Here is a 20,666-nt window from a genome sequence, read left to right on the forward strand (position 1 = left end):
TTATGATATTTAATATCTTCAAATAACACAAATTAAAATTTTATTTTTTTTCTATATTTTTATCCTGGCTAAAACATTTTGTTTTGCTACGAAGATTCAAATTGCTCAGTAAGCAACTAGTATATTTGAGTTTTGTAACATATTTCTGAACAAATATTTTGTTTCTTTACCCTTTAAAATGTCAGCAAGTCAGGAACATAGTAAGTGATATCGTTATGTTGAAGAAACGTATCTTTATTTGCTTTGGTATTCTTATTCGTTTTCAATACTGATAAACGAATAAAAAGTCCATGTAAATATTTTATTTACCATATAATCAATGTCCCAGTTCATATAAATCTCTAAACATGAAAAAAAAATGTTGGGAGGTAGTTAAAAATTGTTTAAACTCCAGTGCAATTTTCAAGTATGTATTGTTTCCAGTACAGTTTAGACATCAATTCATGGGTTGGCTTTCAAAAGCTTCATTATGAAAGTGTTTCATGTAGTGTTTCATTTTAAGAATGCCTAAGGCATGATTTGCTAGTGCTACTTATTTTCATGGTTATGTATTCACATCTACTCTGTGAAGAACAAAAAAAGAATAATGAATACATTTCAGGGAGAAGATCTGTAAAACAGGCTTTACATGTTATTTAAAATGAAGCCCTCTGCTCAAGAGATTGTTTTACTATTTCAAGAAAGAATACGTTAAATAGTCAGTTCCATACACCCCCCAAATAAACTTAAGTCTAAAACAAAAAAAATACATACATGAAAGAAAAATATATTCCCTGTCCCACCTTGCAAAGTATATATGTCTTTCTGTTTTGACTATATCTACTGTGACCACACCTGACCACCTTTTTCATCCCTTTGGCTATATGCAGAGCTGAACGTTGGGCAGCAATTTTTAGAGTTATGCTGATTGGGATAATCTTCTTCATGATGTGCTGATCTCAAAAGCCTAGTATCCCTGGGGTTGAATTTGGAAAGATGTAAATCGGTTTCCTAACACTACATTTTGCAACGTGTAAATTAATAACTTGGCATTTCACAGCTGTTTTAAAGGCTGTGCTTTAAAGAATGAAATATCAATCACAAATATACATCTACCCAGAAATGTCAAATCCCACCCAAATGAATACCACTGCAAATTAGCAGCAGGTCACATTGTTCTGCTGTCTTTCACCTGTGATGCATTTCCTTCCTTTCCAGGTTAAGAGCTCCCCTGGAGAGGCTTAAACCTATTTTCTACCCCATATAAAAGATGGGTGGTGAGCTGCTTTAATAACAGAACATAGTATCCAAATGCTAAACCTATTTGAAAGAGGCAGTGTGGTATAGTAAAAGAAGAAATTAAACTGGGGTCAAAATACCTGGATTGAATTCCCAAGCCTGTGCTTAGGAGGTATTTGCATTTAGGCCTCTCATGACATCAGTTTTCACATCTTTAAAATTTGCCTCACCTGTTCCACAGGGTGATCTAAAATTGCCTTGCCTACCTCAAGGGGCTTAAAAGTTAACATTAGCTAATAAATATTCAATATTAGTTTTTAAAATAAGCTTAGAGAATTGTAGGGCGCATCAATGCTATAAAGATTAATGTTTCTTTTTATACGATATGCTAATGTATGGGTGTGTCTGTGGTTCAAGAGGTTACTAGAGGGTCATTAATTTGTCTCCCATATGAATGACTTGGTTAAATAAATTATTATTTAGTGACTGAGTCCATGTGAGTAAATATAGCTCAGAGGTACTTAACTACATTTCAGGCCTAAAGGACTTGTATTATCTCTTCACCAATTTTCAAACTATAGTTCAAATTCTGTCCCTAATATGCCATTTCTAATTCCCAAGTAGTGATTTACCCTTGGAATTTTAAAAAAATATTTCTTCGCTTTTAAGGTCTACATGGAGTATATATTATATCATCTGTCAGATTAAATTTGTGTCTTCCCAGCTGGACTGTAAAATACTTAAGAATGGGAAGAATGTTTTATTCACTTGCATTCGACACATTGATCTGTACACAGAAGGGATTCAATAGAAACATACAGAGTGAGTGAATAAGACATACACTAATTGCGTATTATATTTAATTTCATTCAGTCCTGGTACAGCCAGTATTTCCTGGTGTCTTTTAAAAAATCAATACGAAGGATCTTATTAAAAAAATATAATCTGCCATTCATTAATATCCTCATTTCAATGAATTATCCATAGCATTTTAAGAACAAATATTTTGTTGGAAAAAGCTATGCATGGAAGCACTATTTTCTTAAGTGAAATTTTATTCAACCCATGTAGGTGGTACCATGGCTGTACCTTTTTAAGTTTTAATATTTGCTGTTTATGAGTAAAATGAACTTATCAAATGCATGTGAAGTTTCAGAAATATTATAAATGAACTAAATATTCACATTAATCAATTACTTTAATTAGGATCAATTTCACCTATAGAGTTTGTCATTACTATTTTAGAAACTAATATGATTTAATTCTGTGTTGTATTATAAAAAACAAGTTACAAAAAATAATAAAAATAAGATCTTCTTTCTTATGTGATATTCAGGGGAGCCATATCCCAGGGAAGTAATAACAAGCAATCTTCTTATAAACTTGGGAAACAAACCATATATCATCAAAATAAGCTATTAAGCATTAAAATTTATGAGAACACATCCATATACCCATAAAAATTATAAGAGCGACTTAAGAATGGCTGCTTTAATATTTTACAAAATTTTATTAGAAATAATGTCTTAATTCATACAGACTGCTGTAACAACAACAACAAAAAAAATAGCTTAAACTGGGTGGCTTATATACAACAGAAATTTATTTCTCACAGTTTTGGGTGCTGGAAGTCCAAGATCAAGGCGCTGGCAGATCTGGTGTATGGAGATAGTACGCTTCCTCATGGACAGTGCCTTCTTGCTGTGTCCTCACATACTAGAAGGGACAGAGTCTCTCTAGGGCCTCTTTCATAAGGCCCTAGAGCATTAATCCAATAGATGAACATTAATCCAATAGATATTGGAACATTAATCCAATAGATGAGGGTACTGCTCTCATGACCTAATCACCTCCCCATATCCCTACCTCCTAATATTATCATATTGGAAGTTAGTATTTCAACATATTAATTTTTAGGGAACACAAATACTAAGATGATATGAGATAATATTATAAATGGTGAATGTTCTATGACAATCCTCTCCATCTTCACAAAAGTCATATAGGATGGCTTCATCTATTAATACCTCCAGCACTGGAAATAGTATTGTGTTTCTTGTCCTGGAATGAAATTAGCTTTACATAATTATCTCCATGCTAATGAAAAATAAAACCTTGTTTTAGATTCATCACACTAATGTAAAACCAATTTTGAAGATATAATGATTAAATGGAGGTTTTTGGCTACACAGTAGGATTTTGCTGGTGTTCCTGTGAAGAATCAAATACAGGGAAAGGCTGAAACTCCATAATCAAATGGAAAACCAAGCTGAATTCTGATAGCCTACTAAGACATAATTTAAAATAAAGATTTTTTTTTTATTTCCTGCAAAGACATAATTACAAGATATTCTGGCTCAATTTTAGAAACACAGTCACACATCCTCTAACTCATATGCACGCTTTTCTTTTCTCACTATGCATCACTCAACCTTCAGGACCTGGATTTGGGCTCTAATTCAACTGACTGTATTGGGCTGGGACTGGGGAACAGTTTCTGCTACATTCGCTCTTACTTACCTCCTGGTCATATCCCACTTTCTCAGAAGCAAGTTTAAGTCTTTCTGATCAGTTTAAAGAGACAAAAACCACAAAACAAAAACCAAAACAGTAAAAAATAAACTTTAGGCATTTTCCCACAATTTCTGGTTCTGATTCATATAGCTCAGAACTTTATTTTTGGAAATTGATAATATATAAAGAAAGAAAATATATCTGGGCAAAATCATCTTCAAAGTTAGAAGATGCTGGTTAAAGCAGAATTGTAAATATCGTTCTGCAGATTGTGATACACACACATGCACACACATATATGTATATGTATATGTGCGTATATATGTATATGTAAGTGTGTGTATATGTATATGTTTATGTGTGTGTGTATATGTGTGTATATATAGAAAGAGAGCCTTACAATATCCATGCACATTTTCCAAGGAATTCTATTTTGAGGAATTTATTTTGATATTACTATAATATGACTTATCTAAATTTATATATATCATGGACTATTAGAAATGAGAAATTGGAAACACTGAAATTTCCAATAACAAAACTAGAGTTTAAATATATTAAGGTACAAGTAGAATATAGTTCTTACAAGTTTCACAGCATATTAGAGTATCTATAGTTAACAGAAATGTATTATATTCAGATGACAGAAATCCTGAATATCCTGACTAAATGACTATACATTGTATACATGGAACAAAAGTTCACATGTACCCCATAAGATTGTACAGGAAAAAAAATGTTTAAAAAGAAAATTAAATAATTTCAACACAACAACAACAACAAAAGAACACAGTGTAAGTATTTTCAAAGGTACAATTCCTATTTATAGTGTACTATTAAGTTAAAAATTAAGAATATTGTGTTCTATGTGACTAAAAATAGTATTGTTAGAAAAAATATGCAGATGTCCTTAACTACTTATAATTGGTAAGATAATCATCTTTTGCTTATTTGTATCTTGTTTATATTCTTTAAAAAGTTTATATATATATACATTTATATATATCTTTCAAAATTCAAAGTTAAATTATAAATAAACTAAAGAAAATCATTCTTCCCAATAAGACATTTATATCATTTGAAATAAAATTCCACTAATAAAAATCATCTCAACATGAGTTGAAAGAAGAGCTATTCACTAAGATTTATGCGAAATGATAAAGTTGTTATGTTCATATTAGTGAAAATTAAAAATAACCTGAGTATGCAACATTAGAAAGTATTTTTAAATAATATATGGTAAAATCTTTCAAAACATTACTCTTAAATATATATTTTAAGGAAAATGTAAATGGAATGAAAAATGAAGAGACAATTGAAAACAAGACTGTAAAATGATACGTATAACACCTAAAGGTTTTCTTTTTAAGTCAATATACTGTAAAAAAAAACAGACAAACACAAATTCTAGCTATATTGGGGAGATGTTGCTTTCAGATGCATATTCAGTTTCAGAAAATTTAAAATGTAAAGAATTCACACTGAGACTTGAGCACATACAGGTGCGAGGAAAAGAGAAAATATACAAAATACTAAGTCGAAAAATACGGGTATAAATTCGTTCATGGATTTGACGTTTTTTTCGGAAAAAAAAAGTAAAATAATAATATTTTTCTCTCTAACTATGCTATACCACTACTCTTCTACCACTGGTATACTTCCATTATTACTACTACTTTATCCACTACTATAAACAGGAAACCATTTATTAAAGATAATCTTCTCTCTATTAAGACCTTTACTGATTCATTTAATTCTTATAATAATGCCATTGTTAAATTTCAGGCTGGGAGGGTGGATCATGCCTGTAATCCCAGCACTTTGGGAGGCCGAGGAGGGCAGATCACTTGAGTCGGGAGTTCAAGACCAGCCTGATCAACATGGAGAAACCCCGTAACTACTAAAAATACAAAATTAGCCAGGCGTGGTGGCTCATGCTTGTAATCCCAGCTACTTCGGAGGCTGAGGAAGGAGAATTGCTTGAACCCAGAAGGCGGAGGTTGCCGTGAGCCGAGATTGCACCACTGCACTCCAGGCAACAAGAGGGAAACTCCGTCTCTCTCTCACACACACACACACACACACACACACACACACACACCCCGAAAACAAAAACAACTACAACAACAAAAATTTGATACTGCCTTTAAAAGCAATTTTTTTTTTTTTTTTTTTGAGGCGGAGTCTCACTCTGTCGCCCAGGCTGGAGTGCAGTGGTGCCATCTGGGCTCACCGCAAGCTCCGCCTCCCGGGTTCATGCCATTCTCCTGCCTCAGCCTCCTGATTAGCTGGGGCTACAGGTGCCCGCCACCACGACTGGCTAATTTTTTGTATTTCTTAGTAGAGACGGGGTTTCACCGTGTTAGCCAGGATGGTCTCGATCTCCTGACCTCATGATCTGCCTGCCTCGGCCTCCCAAAGTGCTGGGATTACAGGCGTGAAAAACAATTTGTTTTAAGAGATGGAGTCTTGCCTTGTTGCCGAGGCTTGAAAGCACCGGCTTCTCATAGGCACAATCATAGCACAATCCAGCCTTGAGCTCCTGTAATTAAGCAACCCCTCCTGCCTCCGCCTCCCAAGTGACAGGAATTACAGACATGAACCACTACACCTGGCTGCCTTTGAGTAGATGAGAAATTTAAGGATTTGTGAAGAACCCTGAAGTAAATTGCCAAAAATAAATGTACTTATTTTCGTTTTTCTTCTATATATGCTCAACCTCATATTGATTTACAAAGACTCCATGTATATTTTTAAATTTCATAAAGGATTTCCATAAATGGTACTATTTAAACCGATCAGAAACCCATTTTTTTTTTCTGGTGGAGCAGTCACTTTTGTCCAAATATAATATTTGAAGCATAGAAATGCTTGAGACCTCTATGAAATATTTGAACATTAATACTTCTTCAATGAGCAAAGGCCACTGAGAGATGAAAACAACAATCAGGACATGTGGAGCTCACTTCATCTTTGCACTTACTATTTTGTGTTCTTGGTCACATTTCTTAGTTTCTTCTTTAGTGAAAGGAGTGAAGAATGATTTGAGTAAGAAAACAAAGGCTCAAAACAGTAGTGGGAGGACAATTAATGCTAGTTGTTAGTAGTAGTAATAGTAGTAGTGGTAATAATAGTAGCAGTAATAGCAGCAGATGCAGTATTAGTAATGTTTATCTTTGGATATGATTTTTAAATGTTTTGAAAGTCTCACAGGAATCTATAAATTCATGTCAACAAGACTACTCCCCTGAAAGTATCAAAGGCATGAAAAATTATTATAAAAAGTCTTTTTTAAATAGCATTTTTTTCTAGCCCCAATATTACCTACTCTACTAATATTCCCAACATCCTCAAATTCTTCTCAAATAATTATAATTTATCATAAGAATAGTTCATTTATATTGTTTTTAAATATTCACTTACTACTGGCTGAACTTCTGATTTTTTTGCTAATTTCTTCTTTGTTCTCACATCAACCCTTGTTATCCCATAATTTACTAATGCTTGGAAAAAAGATATTTAAGTAGCTGCTGCTGCTATCTGATTTAAAAAAAAAAGAAAAAGAAAAAGAAAAAAGTTTGCTTTTCATTGCTTCCAAGTGAGGGTGACATGTGTCTTAATGTACAACAGTGATGGGACACCACTTTGACTATGATCAATATCAGTAGACAAAACCTATACTTAAAAAAGTCTTTGTGTTCTTCAGTAATTTTTAGGAGTACAAGGGGGTCTTGAGGAAAGTGAAATTATAATGAACATGTTCCTAGTTATAGCAAACATTATGGAAAAGTGCCACTGGAATAATTGACCATAGGCCTGACCACTAGAGGTCAGTATTATAGGAACTGAGTTGTTAACAAGCTTAACTTTTAAATAAACTACTGAAGTATTATGTCCTGCAGCAGTTGAACCACTACTGAAGAGGTATCCTTACGATTCCTCTAAATAGTCACTTCTGTCTTGTAGGACAAAGGTGGGGGAGGTCAATGAAGATTTGACTGATGTCACCACATCCTTTTCTCTGAAGACCTGGCAATGAAACATTGCATTTGAACTGCTTATGTGGAAGGATAGCAATCCTCACTCTTCAATTCTGCTGTGCCTCTGGCTAATTCACGCTGGAGAAATATATGAGAGACTAGAAGAATGTTAGTTTTTCTGTAGCTTTAATTAACAACTTCCTGTTTAAAGTGTTAAATTCTGGAACATTCTCAGTTAATTGTCAGAATGGAATGTTGTGCCCTGCATTTGTGATTCCTCAAGCCTCTTTCTAAACTTTGTGTATCCTTTGTGTCTACCATAGAACCTAGGATTGATTCTGCATATCATGAATATATACTGAAATAATAAATCATCACCTTTTATTTGTACTGTATACATTTCTTGGATGTACAAGGCATAACCTGAAGTACAACACTCAGGGATCTACTTTAATTTAATGTATTCTATCAGTTTGAAAGGCCCAAACATATCTAACATTGCTCTTGAACAATGAGTTATCTTAGCCACAAGAGCTAACTGCTTCCAGAATTTCTGTTATGGCATTGGGATATTGAGCTGTATATCTTTGTCTATTCACCTGTCTTTGTAATAGCATTCAGTATTTCTCTACCCGCTAGCATAACCCTAGTTTTATGCAAACTTACTTTTATCTTTAAAGGCCATAGGGACTTACATCAATCATTCCTGCTCCCTAATTTTCCGAACAGTAAAACCTGGCAATTTCTCCTCTAGTTTGTTGTCATAATACACTCTTGAAATATTTAATGAGTTTGAATCTAAATCTGAACTTGCTTCATGAAGCAAAACATTTTATGTTGCATTCGAGCAGCAGCTCCTCTCATTAAATAAAGCTGGTGATATTCTGTAATAGATAATAGTTTCGGCAAATTTTCATACAAATGGAAGTAGTAGATAGTAGAAAGACAGGCTGTTCATTCAAAACATTGTCCATAAAAAATTAGCCAATATTTTCATACCATATGTTGTGCCTATAAACAGTCTTAATATTAGAAATAAAACATTTAGATTGTTACTATTAAATTTCTGGCTATTTTTGAAAAGATAATCTCTAGATTAAAAAAATAAATTTTAAAAAGTGCCGTGAGGTTAGTGGCTTTGCTGTGTGACAGCAAGGACCTACTGCATATTTGTCCTTGCTTTTTAACCTTTCCTGAAAGGATAGAGTTTATAATATTTCAGAGAAGATGTTCTCCATTTCCATACTCAGAACAATTCGAGTTTAAGAGGCACCAGGAAAAATACTTAGTTACATTCTCTTGCCGATACAATACGGACAGTCTCCAAAAGCTCTGGATGCTCACTCAGATACTCTTCTTTGAAGGCAAAGGCACACTGAGCAAAAGATGGCCTCCCAAATATTTACTTTTGTAATTTAGTTATTGATTTAATCAGAATCTCTAAGAATTCATCTCCTTGGTCTTTTTGGTTTTTATTAACTGAGTACAATAAGATCACATTATAACTATCTTATATATATGCATTGAAAAATATAGGCAGAAATTAGATTCAAATCTTTAATTCTTCTCTCAAATAGACTGATTGTTTGACATCATAATCCACGTACAAAGGTGTTTTTCCTTTTACTTGTTTTTTTACTAAGAGAGCCAAGACAGCAAGTGACACATGACCTTCTCTAATGCTATCATACTTTCTTTCCTCTTTACAGAAGTTTGTGACTGATGCTCACTCAGCCTTTTTCTCTAACAATTAGAAAAGGAGAAAAGCTACTTCATGCTGTTTATATCTTGCTTCCAGAATCACTGATTTTGTTTTGATAACTTCCAATCCCAACTTACCCATGAACAACAACAAAAAAAAAATAGTGTTCCATTCTCAGCACGACCACCTTAAACAAAGGAAAAAACAAAACAAAACAAAAGAGCAACCGAGGTAGGCTTAGGACACTTTTCAGGAAATTTCCAGTCTTTTCTTGAGGCATTACTCTCTCAATATGATCTTTTGAACAAACAGAGTTACGCATTTCAGAAGACAGAGACTTGGAACTGTTTATTCTAAAAATAAAAATAAAAATAAAGCAGAGAACTGTGAGGCAATCTGAGGAGTCTGCAAGAATAAGTGAGCCTTATTTTTTTGCAAGTATTGTGTAAAATTGATTTTAGAGAGCTGAAATTGGCAAAAGTGGAAATAACATTATAAAATTTTGAGTTAACATAGGCTGGATTTTGGATAACATATGACATAATATTTATTGAAAGCATTTATATTCAAGTAAATTTCATTCTTCAAAAAGAAATGTCTAGATGAACACAGAGATCAACCCTAAAGTATAAAGCAGTGTTTTTATAGGCCACCTCATCTTAGAGATACAAGCTAGAATAATAAAAGGTGATGGATTCATTCTTACTTAGTTCAGACCCACCAGCTGATTCCATGAACTCTACCGCTTAGTGAGTCAAGAGAAGGGAAGGATAAGATATTTAACATCCCAAAGGTTCACAAAATTGTGTTATAGTCTCTGTTTCTAGTACCATATCAGTCTTTCAAAATAGTGTCATGCTCTCTAGTGAAATTATCTGCAAACCCATGACCATACCCCACCCACGGAGGAAGTAAAATGTTTATTCATCTTCAGGATCTTGTATATATCTATGTATAATATCTTCCACATACATGCCCAAAAGAATTTATTTTTTTTTCTCCCCACATTGTGATGTTCTAGATAAAGGCTTATCATGTCCCAAAATTCTCTGCAAAATTTTGTGTTCTTTCTTTTGCATCACCTATTTCTTCTTCATTTCCATAAATATTAGCTTCTGAAGGTATAAGCATTAGTCTTAGGCCTTCCTTACAGATATTCTTTGTTTATACTATACTGAGACAAAATATCATAAAAAATTTTAAAAGGTAAGAGAGAAGAAGCAAAATCTTCAAGGGTCTACAGTGATAAATTCCTCAGAATAGGCTCCAAACATGAAAATTGCCAGATTATAAATTTATTATGATTCTATTTTAGATAGACTAAAATCCTTCACACTGTGTATATAGAATTTCTCTACTTTTTCAGAGTTCAGAACATTAAAAAACACATAAGTAGGTATTGATCATTTGAGTTTTAGTTCTGCTATAGCTAACACATCAAGTTGTACTTTCTCCAATAAATATTTGCAATCCCTAAAAGGTCTTGATGCTCATCCAAAAAGTCTTCTTTGGAAGCAATAGCACTGAGCAAGCAGTCTTTTACTTGGTATCAGATACCTATTTTTGGCTCATCTGCTGGTGAAAAATGCTTTCACAAACAAAAATACAGACTACAAAGTTGGAGAAGAGTGTTATAAATGACCTTTCTAAAGTTGTTTTTTTAAGATCCTCTTTTTGATAAGTTCTTATTTTTAACAATGCTGTTTTAAAATTTATGTCAATCTTTGAGTTTACACAGTCTATCCTCAATGGTGGGCCTTTATCACCCATGGGATGTTTATAAAACAAATTCAGATCTTTTTGTACAGGCTGACAGCTTGCAAGAACAGAATGTATGGGCTCAGAACTAACTCATGGATAAGTTAGCCACACACAGATAGATATGTCATTTAAAAACGTTATTTCTCTGGTTCAATACCTACCCTAGGCTGACAGCTTGCAAGAACAGAATGTATGAGCTCAGAACTAACTCATGGATAAGTCAGCCACACACAGATATGTCATTTAGCAACACTTATTTCTCTGGTTCAATATCTACCCTTCTGCACTTTTTCTTGATCTTTCCAGAACAGCAAAGAGGTAATTTTCATCTAGTTTCCTTAACAGTGGTCAATTACAGAATACCCCTGACCTAGTCACTAATCGCATTCTCTGCACAGGCAGTTTCCAGAAATTGAGAGCAGAAACTTGTGATTTTTATTTTTATACACACCTCTAGAGAGATAAGCAAGAAGAAAATAAAGAGAAGAAGGAAGGAAGAAAGGAAAAAGAAACAGACTAAGGACGTTAAAAATTAAAAAGTGAGCTGGACATGGTGGCTCACGCCCATAATCCCAGCACTTTGAGATGCCGAGGCGGGTGGATCACTTGAGGTCAGGAGTTTCAGATCAGCCTGGCCAACAGGGTGAAACCCTGTCTCTACTAAGTACAAAAATTACCCTGGCGTGGTAGCACACATCTGTAGTCCCAGCTACATGGCAAGCTAAGGCAGGAAAATCCTTTGAATCTAGGAGGCAGAGGTTGCAGTGAGCTGAGATTATTACCACTGCACTCCAGCCTGGGCAACAGAGCGAGACCCCGTTTCAAAATAAAATAAAATAAAATGTGAGATAAATACAGACATGGTCACTATTTCTACGTGCAGTGGCATCTTTGATAAATAAGTTTGAAAGTCTATAAAAATATGAAAGGATTAGACAATTTTTAAATGACTCAAGAAGAAAAAAAATAAAGATTAAGAATCCTTAAAATTAAACTACAGTTAATACCTCCTCCCTCTGCTGTCATGAAATCAATGTCTTTTAAAAGAAAATTACATATATGTGTATATATATATTTATGTGTATCTCTGTGTGTATAAATTTTCATATGTATATATATGAAAAGAAAAATAAGTCTCTCAGGACCCCAAAATCACTAAGCCAAGAGAAGAGTCACGCTGGGAACTATGTCAGGCAAACCCGCTTCCCATTCTAGTCCTAAATAAGATCTCTACAAAGATAAAAGCTACATACCTGCCTCACAATTTGCCCACAAGAAAATTCCTTGTGCAAAGAGGAAAGACAGAACTCAAAGTCTTCCCTCAGAGGCTCACTGGAGACAAATGCATATCTGATTGCTTCCTCTGCCCTACTGCTTACGTAAAAATGCAGATTCAGTGAGCCAGACTCAATTGTGTATTCAGTAGAAGGCTGATCAAGGACCCAAAAGAATGCAACCTTTTGTCTCTTATGGACTTATGACCTGGAAGCCCCAACATCTAACTCAATTACCCCCACCACTGCCTCAGTATTCCTTCCTTACACATATGATTGATGTCTCCTGTGTCCCCAAAATGTACAAAACTAAGCTGTACCCTGACTACCTTCAGCACATGACTTCAGGACCTCCTAAGGCTGTGTCACAGGCCCATCCTTCACCTGGGCAAAATAAACTTTCTAAATTGACTGACACCTGACTCAGACATCTTTTTAGTATACGTATGTGTACATATATATACACACACACACACCACACACACACACATATATACACACACACATATATACACATATATATACATACACATATATACACACACACACATATATAACAAATTTTGCCGAAATATTTATAGCTTATAAAAATTGCTTTTGTGACTAGAATAAAAAGAAGATGGCCTAAACTATTTTTTATTTTATCAAAAACATAATGGCATTTTAAACTTTAAAAGTTTATAAAAATAAATATGTATCAGTTTGACATAATTGAGAATGCTATTAGTAATTAATACTTTATCAAAATAAATTTAGTAATCTTTACATTTATATGGAGAATCTACCAAAAAAGAAAGAAGAAAGGATGAGAATGGGAATTTTTATATTGTTTCTGGCTATGAGACCAATACACACCAATCAGAAAGATCCATCACATCAATAGTAATCATTTAGAAAATATAATACATAGTTTCAAAATAATTTCATTAATATTAGCAAGAAAAAATAAGTTACTCAGGAAGAATATATTTTAAAACTATAATTTGTAAGATTTTAAAGTTGCATACATAGATTACCTAAAAAAGTCAAAAATAGAATCTATTCGAGACATACAATGAAAGCCTAGTCAAAAAACACAAACGATGACAGGAAATATATTAAAGTTCACACACAAATGAAAAACCAGCAGAAAAAAAGAATACTGTAATACATATGTCAGCCAAGAAATGGTGTCCTAGACATTTAAACTGTGTGCAAAGAAATAATGAAAGTAAAGCAAGACAGCAGAAAAACAATAACAACCACAAAAACTAAGGGATAGGGAAAAAACTAAGCTGATCATCACAAAAGAAAAATTTGATACAGAAATCAAGCTATGAGAATCTGTTCATAGTCAGTGAAAATATTAAACAATGCAACATGTTCAGGTAAAATTTTCAAAATATAATCAGTGTGGGAAGCACAAATTAAAATTCATGCATTAATGGCGGGAGTGTAAGTTGCAACAATCAATATGAAAAACAACAACATTATTTTGAGAGAAAGAAAATGAACTATGTCTTATGACAGATCAGATAAGATATGATCACTTACTTTTCAATTTCATTTAGATAATTAACTCAACATTTATTGGAAATTTTTCTATCTTCTATTTAAAAATTGTCATCTATACATTGATAAAAGAAAAATTTCAGCTGCATTAATTTTAAAGGAGTTTAATTGAGCAATGAAGTATTCGCGAATCAGGCAGCCCCCAGAGTCATAGCAGATTCAAAAGGACTCCATTGCAGCCAAGTGGCAGAAGATTCACAGACAAAAAAAAAAAAAAAAGGAAATGACGTACAGAAATCAGCAGTAAGGTACAGAATCAGCTGGATTGATTACAAGTTGATGTGTGCCTTATTTGAACACAGTTTGAACACTTAGCAGTATAAAAGGGATTGAAATATTGCCTCTAGAATTGGCCAACGTTCAGTATTGTTACAGGCGCATACTCCTAAGTTAGGTTTTCAATTTTGTTTGACTATTAAGCTAGATTACAATTCATCCCCAAGGACTCCAATGCAAAAGTACGGAGTCTTTCTCAGGTCATATTTAGTTTGCTTTAACAACATTAATATGGTAAGAAATGGATTCAAATTTTATGTTATTTTATGTTTTGTACAGAACTCTGACAGAGAAACCAGATTTAATTTTTCCAATCAACCTACATAAACAAGGTCCCAAATCCATATATATATATTTTTTATTTCTCTGTGAAATCCATTACATGTTTGAAAGATTCTTATTTTTGCAGTCACAATATATTTCATTCCCAGATACTGGCTTTGAGCCAGTAACAAGCTATGGGCAACCATGTCCCACTCTCCAGCCCTAAGTACCAACTTAGTCATTCTCTGAAGAAGAGAGGTACAGTATTAGGAGACACGAAATCCAGAGCGATTTTAAATTCCTTTTCCATTTGTTGTTATCCCTCTTTCTTTAACTTCTATTCACATTTTGAAAAAGAAAATTGAATAGGGTTTTTTATTGCCATTTTGCAAATCTCTTATTTCCTCATAATGATTTTAAAGTCCAGATCCTTTCAGTTGAGTATAAGAAATACATTTTCTACATATTGCTTTAATTTAAGTATTTCTGATGATTATACTGTAGCAGGATGAGTGGCAGACAAAACTTCTCAGACACCGAGTTACAGAAGGAAGGGGTTTATTCGGCCAGGGGCATCAGCAAGACTTTAGTCTCAAGAGCCGAGCTCCCTGAGTGACCAATTCCTGTCCCTTTTAAGGGCTCACAACTCTAAGGGGGTGCATGTGAGAGAATTGTGACTGATTGAGCAAGCAGGGTGTATGTGACTGGGGGCTGCATGCACCGGTAATTAGATTGGGACAAAACAAGACAGGGATTTTCACAGTGCTTTTCTATACAATGTCTGTAATCTATAGATAACAGAACCAATTAGGTCAGGGGTCGATCTTTAACTACCAGGCCCAGGGTGCAGGGCCGGGCTGTCTGCCTATGGATTTTTTTTCTGCCTTTTAGTTTTTACTTCTTCTTTCTTTGGAGGCAGAAATTGGGCATAAGACAATATGAGGGGTGGTCTCCTCTCTTATTCCCCCCTTTTGAGACGCTCACTCATTTTATTAGTGGGAGTTCTCACTTTCATTTTCACTACCCATGTCTTCTTGCAAGACAGATCGATAGTGATTTATATAGTACGTTTGTGCTGAGGCATTTTGGTGAACTAAGGTAGAGATGAAGCTTTTTATCATTCGAAGAAGTACAGGTAGCAAACAAGGGAGCAATAAGTAGGTTCCTATTACTATTATAATTCTTATTATAAGGGTTTTAAATCCTCCTAGTGCTGAGAGTCATTTTCTAAACATGGCCCCAGGATCAAATCTATGCCACACTTGCACAGGCACATGTGCCAGTTTTGTCATATCTCTAACCATGTTTTCAACTACTTGCCCTTGATTATCTATGCGTAGGCAGCAATTAGTAAGGTTAAATTTCCTGCAGATCTCTCCTTCAGCTGCTAGCAAGTAGTCGAGAGCTAATCTGTTTTGATAGGTAGCATTTCTCATCAGAGTTTCTTGCCGGGCCAGAATAGTCAAGGCTCTGCCGGTTTTATTAGTGATTATTTCTAAGACAGCTTGTAATTATATGGTTTGGTTGATCATGTAAATGGGGGTCCGGTATCCCCATGAGCCATCTTGTGCCCAAGTAGCAGGCCCATGATAGTGTATGATTCTCTCAGGGGGCCATTCATCGTCTTTCCAATTTCCTATAGCTATGCTTCTCTTTTTGCGGGAAGCAGAGACAGGGAAGCCCAGGAGTTTGCCTGTTTTTATGGGCAGTAGGAAGAAAGGTGATTGAATAGTGCCAATAACACAACCACCTGCCCACTGGTCAGGTAATTTGGCATAAGCTCGATGCCCACATATCCAGTATAATCCAGTGGGGACTGTCCAGTCCTGGTGGGACTCCGGGTGGGTCCACACAGTTTGCAGCTTTGGGAATTTGCTAAATGGATTTCTCTCTGTGTGATTTGAACTCCACCAAGTGTCTGTTTCTGTGGTACCATTATACAGTTTCTGTCTCAGACAACTAAATCATCCTACAGGGTGAGTGAATTCTTTTCCTTTTCTAGCTATGCAATATTGTCCAATAATGGAGGCTTTTAGGACCCAGAAATTATCAGGGTGATTCTTTTGAGCTGGAAATTCATCAGGAACTGGGTCTGTAGGTACTAATTCTCGGGCTTCTGATGGCCATTGATCTCTTATTACAGTTCCTCCACATACATAACATGAAGTGACATTGACAGACTGGGCTACATGCTCGGCTAATTGCAAAAACAAATTTCTTGTTTTTTCTAGAATTTCTGGTACCGGCACATTTAGTTTATCATAGGTTTGAGATACTGGCTCAGGACAGCGTTTATACATTTTTTTCAAACCACGATATTTACTTGAAGATCCAGTCTAGCTCTATCAATTTTTAGGGTTACACGTTCCCCTTTTGTTTCCAGTGAGGATCAAGGGGATTGGTTATTACTAGCTCTAAGGGGTTACATTATCCATTAGTATAGGAAAGGCCATTTTTTCCTTTCTGAAGGTGGACTGGATCCTTTTCATCATTTTTTTTTTCTTTTATCCAAGTGGCCTAAATGACACAAGACCAGTATTTACATTTATTTTCACACAGTCCTAATTTATGACAGATGTACTTATTTTCTGCCGTGTAGCCTCTTTTCTAATTAAGAGAACCACACCTTATTCCTAACTTATTACTATTAATGACAGCACAGACATCAAATTTTAAGGTAACTTGTTTGGGCACCCTTTTTTTTTTTTTTTTTTTTGGCTAACACTTTACTCATATCATTTATGAGCTCCCACCAGTCCTTAGTCCTTAATCTTATTTTAAGAACTGTGGTCATGGGAGGCTCAGATGGGTCATAACACACATCAGGTTGGTCATTTCCTGGGCTACATACCTTGTATAGAATAATATTATACAAATAAGTTCTTTTTAGAGTTCCAGTACACTTACAATAACTGTAAAATAATAGGACCATAGCAACCTTTTGTCCTACCTCAGTGACTTGATGTACACACTGGGAACAGTCCTCAGTCTGAGGAAGGTCAGTTGAAGTCCTTACTGTACAAGTCTAAATTTTAAGGGAAATGAGTCCTGCAATGAGTTTCCTCATGCTTCGGCTGTGCGTGGACCAGTCAGCTTCCGGATGTGACTGGAGCAGGCTTGTCGTCTTTTTCAGAGTCACTTTGCAGGGGTTGGCGAAGCGCTCCCGTCCACGTACCGCTCACAGTCCACTGATGTTTAAGGATGGTCTCGGAGGTTGGGCCTGCTAGAATAAACTGAGTCCAACACCTCTACACAGTTATGTTCAACTGGGCTCTCTGATACCGGGAACAAGGTGGTGGGGTTCAGGGTGTTGCAAACTTCAACAGTTATATCGGGAGTTTCACATAGCAAGCTTTGGTACTTGGTTAATCTAGCATTTTTTAATCAATGATGTCCTTTTGTATTTATTAAAGTTAGCACAGCGTGGGGGGGCTTTATATTCCGGTTTTGCTTAAGGGTTAGTTTACCTGCTTCTTGTGCTAACAGGGCCTTTGCTGCTAGGGCCCTTAGACCTGGGGACCAGCCTTTGTTAACTCTGTCTAGTTGTTTTGAGAGATAGACTACTGGCCTTGGCCAGGCCCCAGTCTGGGTTAAAACTCTGACTGCCATTTTTTCTCTTTCTGACACATAGAGTGTAAAGAGTTTGTCAGGTCAGGTAGCCTCAGGGCTGGGGCCGACATGAGTTTTTCTTTTAACTCATGAAAAGCTCATTGCTATTGGTTGTAATGGATGTAGTTTATCTAAGCTACATTTTTATTAACTGTCACCTACTAAAATATTGACTCAAATCCTGCAGCTATTTGATTTCAAGCTTTAAATTGATCTGGTATTCCTCATGGGACTCCAATTGCGTCTAAATAGACATGAGAGTCGAAAGACCCATAAGGGGCTTCTCTCGCTTTATGATGTCTTATTATTATTATTATTTTTCCTTCTGGTTGATGAAATGCCAGGATGAAAATGCAACTGGACTAAAGTACCAGTGCCACTCCAGTTATTCAGCAGAGTGCCCAGTAAAGGTCCACCACAATACCACCACACATCCGCTCAGGGATGAACAAGGGCTGACTAATTGATAAGCTCTTGAAAATTCTTAAGCTCACTGCATCCTTTCAAGTCTCCAAGGCATGCTAAGTTTCCTCCCTGTCGTGAGAGGCACGAAGTGAACATAGTGTTGGGAGACAGAAGCTGGGTGGCCCTCGGGGGCTGACCCGCAGGGACTGACCCACAGGGACTTGGGGATATAGCAGAGAGAGCTTGGCATGACTTGTTACTCCAGGCTGAAGAATCCTGGAAAAGAGCTATCATGCAGCCTACACCTGGTCGACTGGAGGACCACCTTAGTGGACGGGGGACAATCTGGGCCTCTGGCCTGCCATGTGCACAAGCATAACAATTGCTTTTGTTTAATGTGCAGATGGAATATTTGATCCATTTTAACCAGGCATTTGCACCTTGGTATCCTGTCTTAATTGCTAAAGTTTGTTTTAAGTCTTTAACTTCTATGATCCTCTAGTAAAATGAATGAATGGTTTTAGGGAAATTACAAAAACCAGTTGGGGCAGTCCATCCTGCCTCTTTAGTGGTCCACAGAACGTTGGACTCGCTATGGCATGAAAGCTGTACATCGGAGGGCAACACTCCTGGTTGGCACTGGGGTCTTTATCGAAATCTCCTCAGATTAAATGGTCCTAGTTTACTAACGTCTAGTCTGAGGAGAGTCAGGAGGGACAGAAGTACTTTTCTGAAGTAGAAAGCTGTCTTTGACTTGGCAAGTCCTCACAGGGTGTAACAAAGCAAGCATTAAATGCAATAGTTTGAGGCGAAAGTGACTTGATTATATTAATAACTAAACGGTCAGCAATAGAATGAGGAAAGAAGAAAGAGTAATAGGATAGATTAAAAGAGTTAAATTTTTCTTAGCTTTAGTTTGGTAGGGTTTTCCCCTGGGACTATGGCCCACGACTCTGGAGGGGGTGGCGTTTTCTTGACTCGGTTGTGATGAGTCCATCCTTTTCTTTTCTTTTTTTTTTTTTTTTTTTTTTTGCTGTACGAATAGCAGTCTTGGTGGTTAGCAGCACAAGGTAGGGTCCTTCCCAGGCTGGCTCGAGTTTTTCTTCTTTCTACCTTTCAATGAGAATGTGATCTTCAGGCTAGTGTTGGTTTACTGGAAATTCTAGGGGTGGTACATGTGCTAAAAGACTTTCAGTTTTTTTTTTTTCTTTTGCGAGAAAGGAAAGTGGAAGATAAACCAAGTATATAATTTTTAAGAAATTGACCTTTTGTTTTAAAGGTGGGGACCTTGGCAGTGGACTTTATAGTCCTTAGTGCCTTTTTACTGAGAAATTTCCTTTAGCACCTATTTTATTAGTTTTTAAACCAAAGAAAGCCAAATACCATTTTACATTTAACAATGCTTCTCATATGATTTTTATACGAGAAAAACTAAATTTTATCTTTATATTAGTGTGTTATTAATGTTAAACCTAATTTTAATAAAACCTTGTGGACATATTTATTTAATTTTTAATGTTTGACCATAAGGTAAGATTTTATAGACTCTTTTTAATCTTTTATAATTTTTGCTAAAGAGCAGGTTGGTGCTTTAAGAGAAACCTGTTATGCTTTTACTTTAATGTCCAGTTCACAGAAAAACTGGATGATACTTCTTTAACTTTAGCTAATATGTTTACACACAGAATGTTCTTTACAATTAACATTTTAAGTCTTGCTTAAACCTTCAAAACAGCAAATTTTAACTTTTTAATATAGGTAAAAATGTGCATTCTTATGCCTCCTTATAATCCTTTTACCAAAGGTATATTTTGCTTTTCTTATACACCTTGAACATAAACTGTTTTATTTTTTTCAATAGTTTCACATTCAGGAGGCCTAGTTACTTCTAAATTATACAACATTTTTTGCATAAATTCTTTTTTTAACACACGTTTTTGTATACCCTTTTTTTTTCTTTCATGACTTTTACAGGCAATTTTTTGACATGTCTTAACTTTCTGACTTATTACAAACATTTCTTTCTTTAAACAACCAGTTAATTTATTTCAGGACAAGAATTTACCATATAACACTCTTTTTATATAAATTCCACCCCCCGCCTTTTTCCCC

Source organism: Chlorocebus sabaeus, chromosome 3 (genome assembly GCF_047675955.1).
Source record: "Chlorocebus sabaeus isolate Y175 chromosome 3, mChlSab1.0.hap1, whole genome shotgun sequence".
In the NCBI taxonomy this organism is placed as follows: domain Eukaryota; kingdom Metazoa; phylum Chordata; class Mammalia; order Primates; family Cercopithecidae; genus Chlorocebus; species Chlorocebus sabaeus.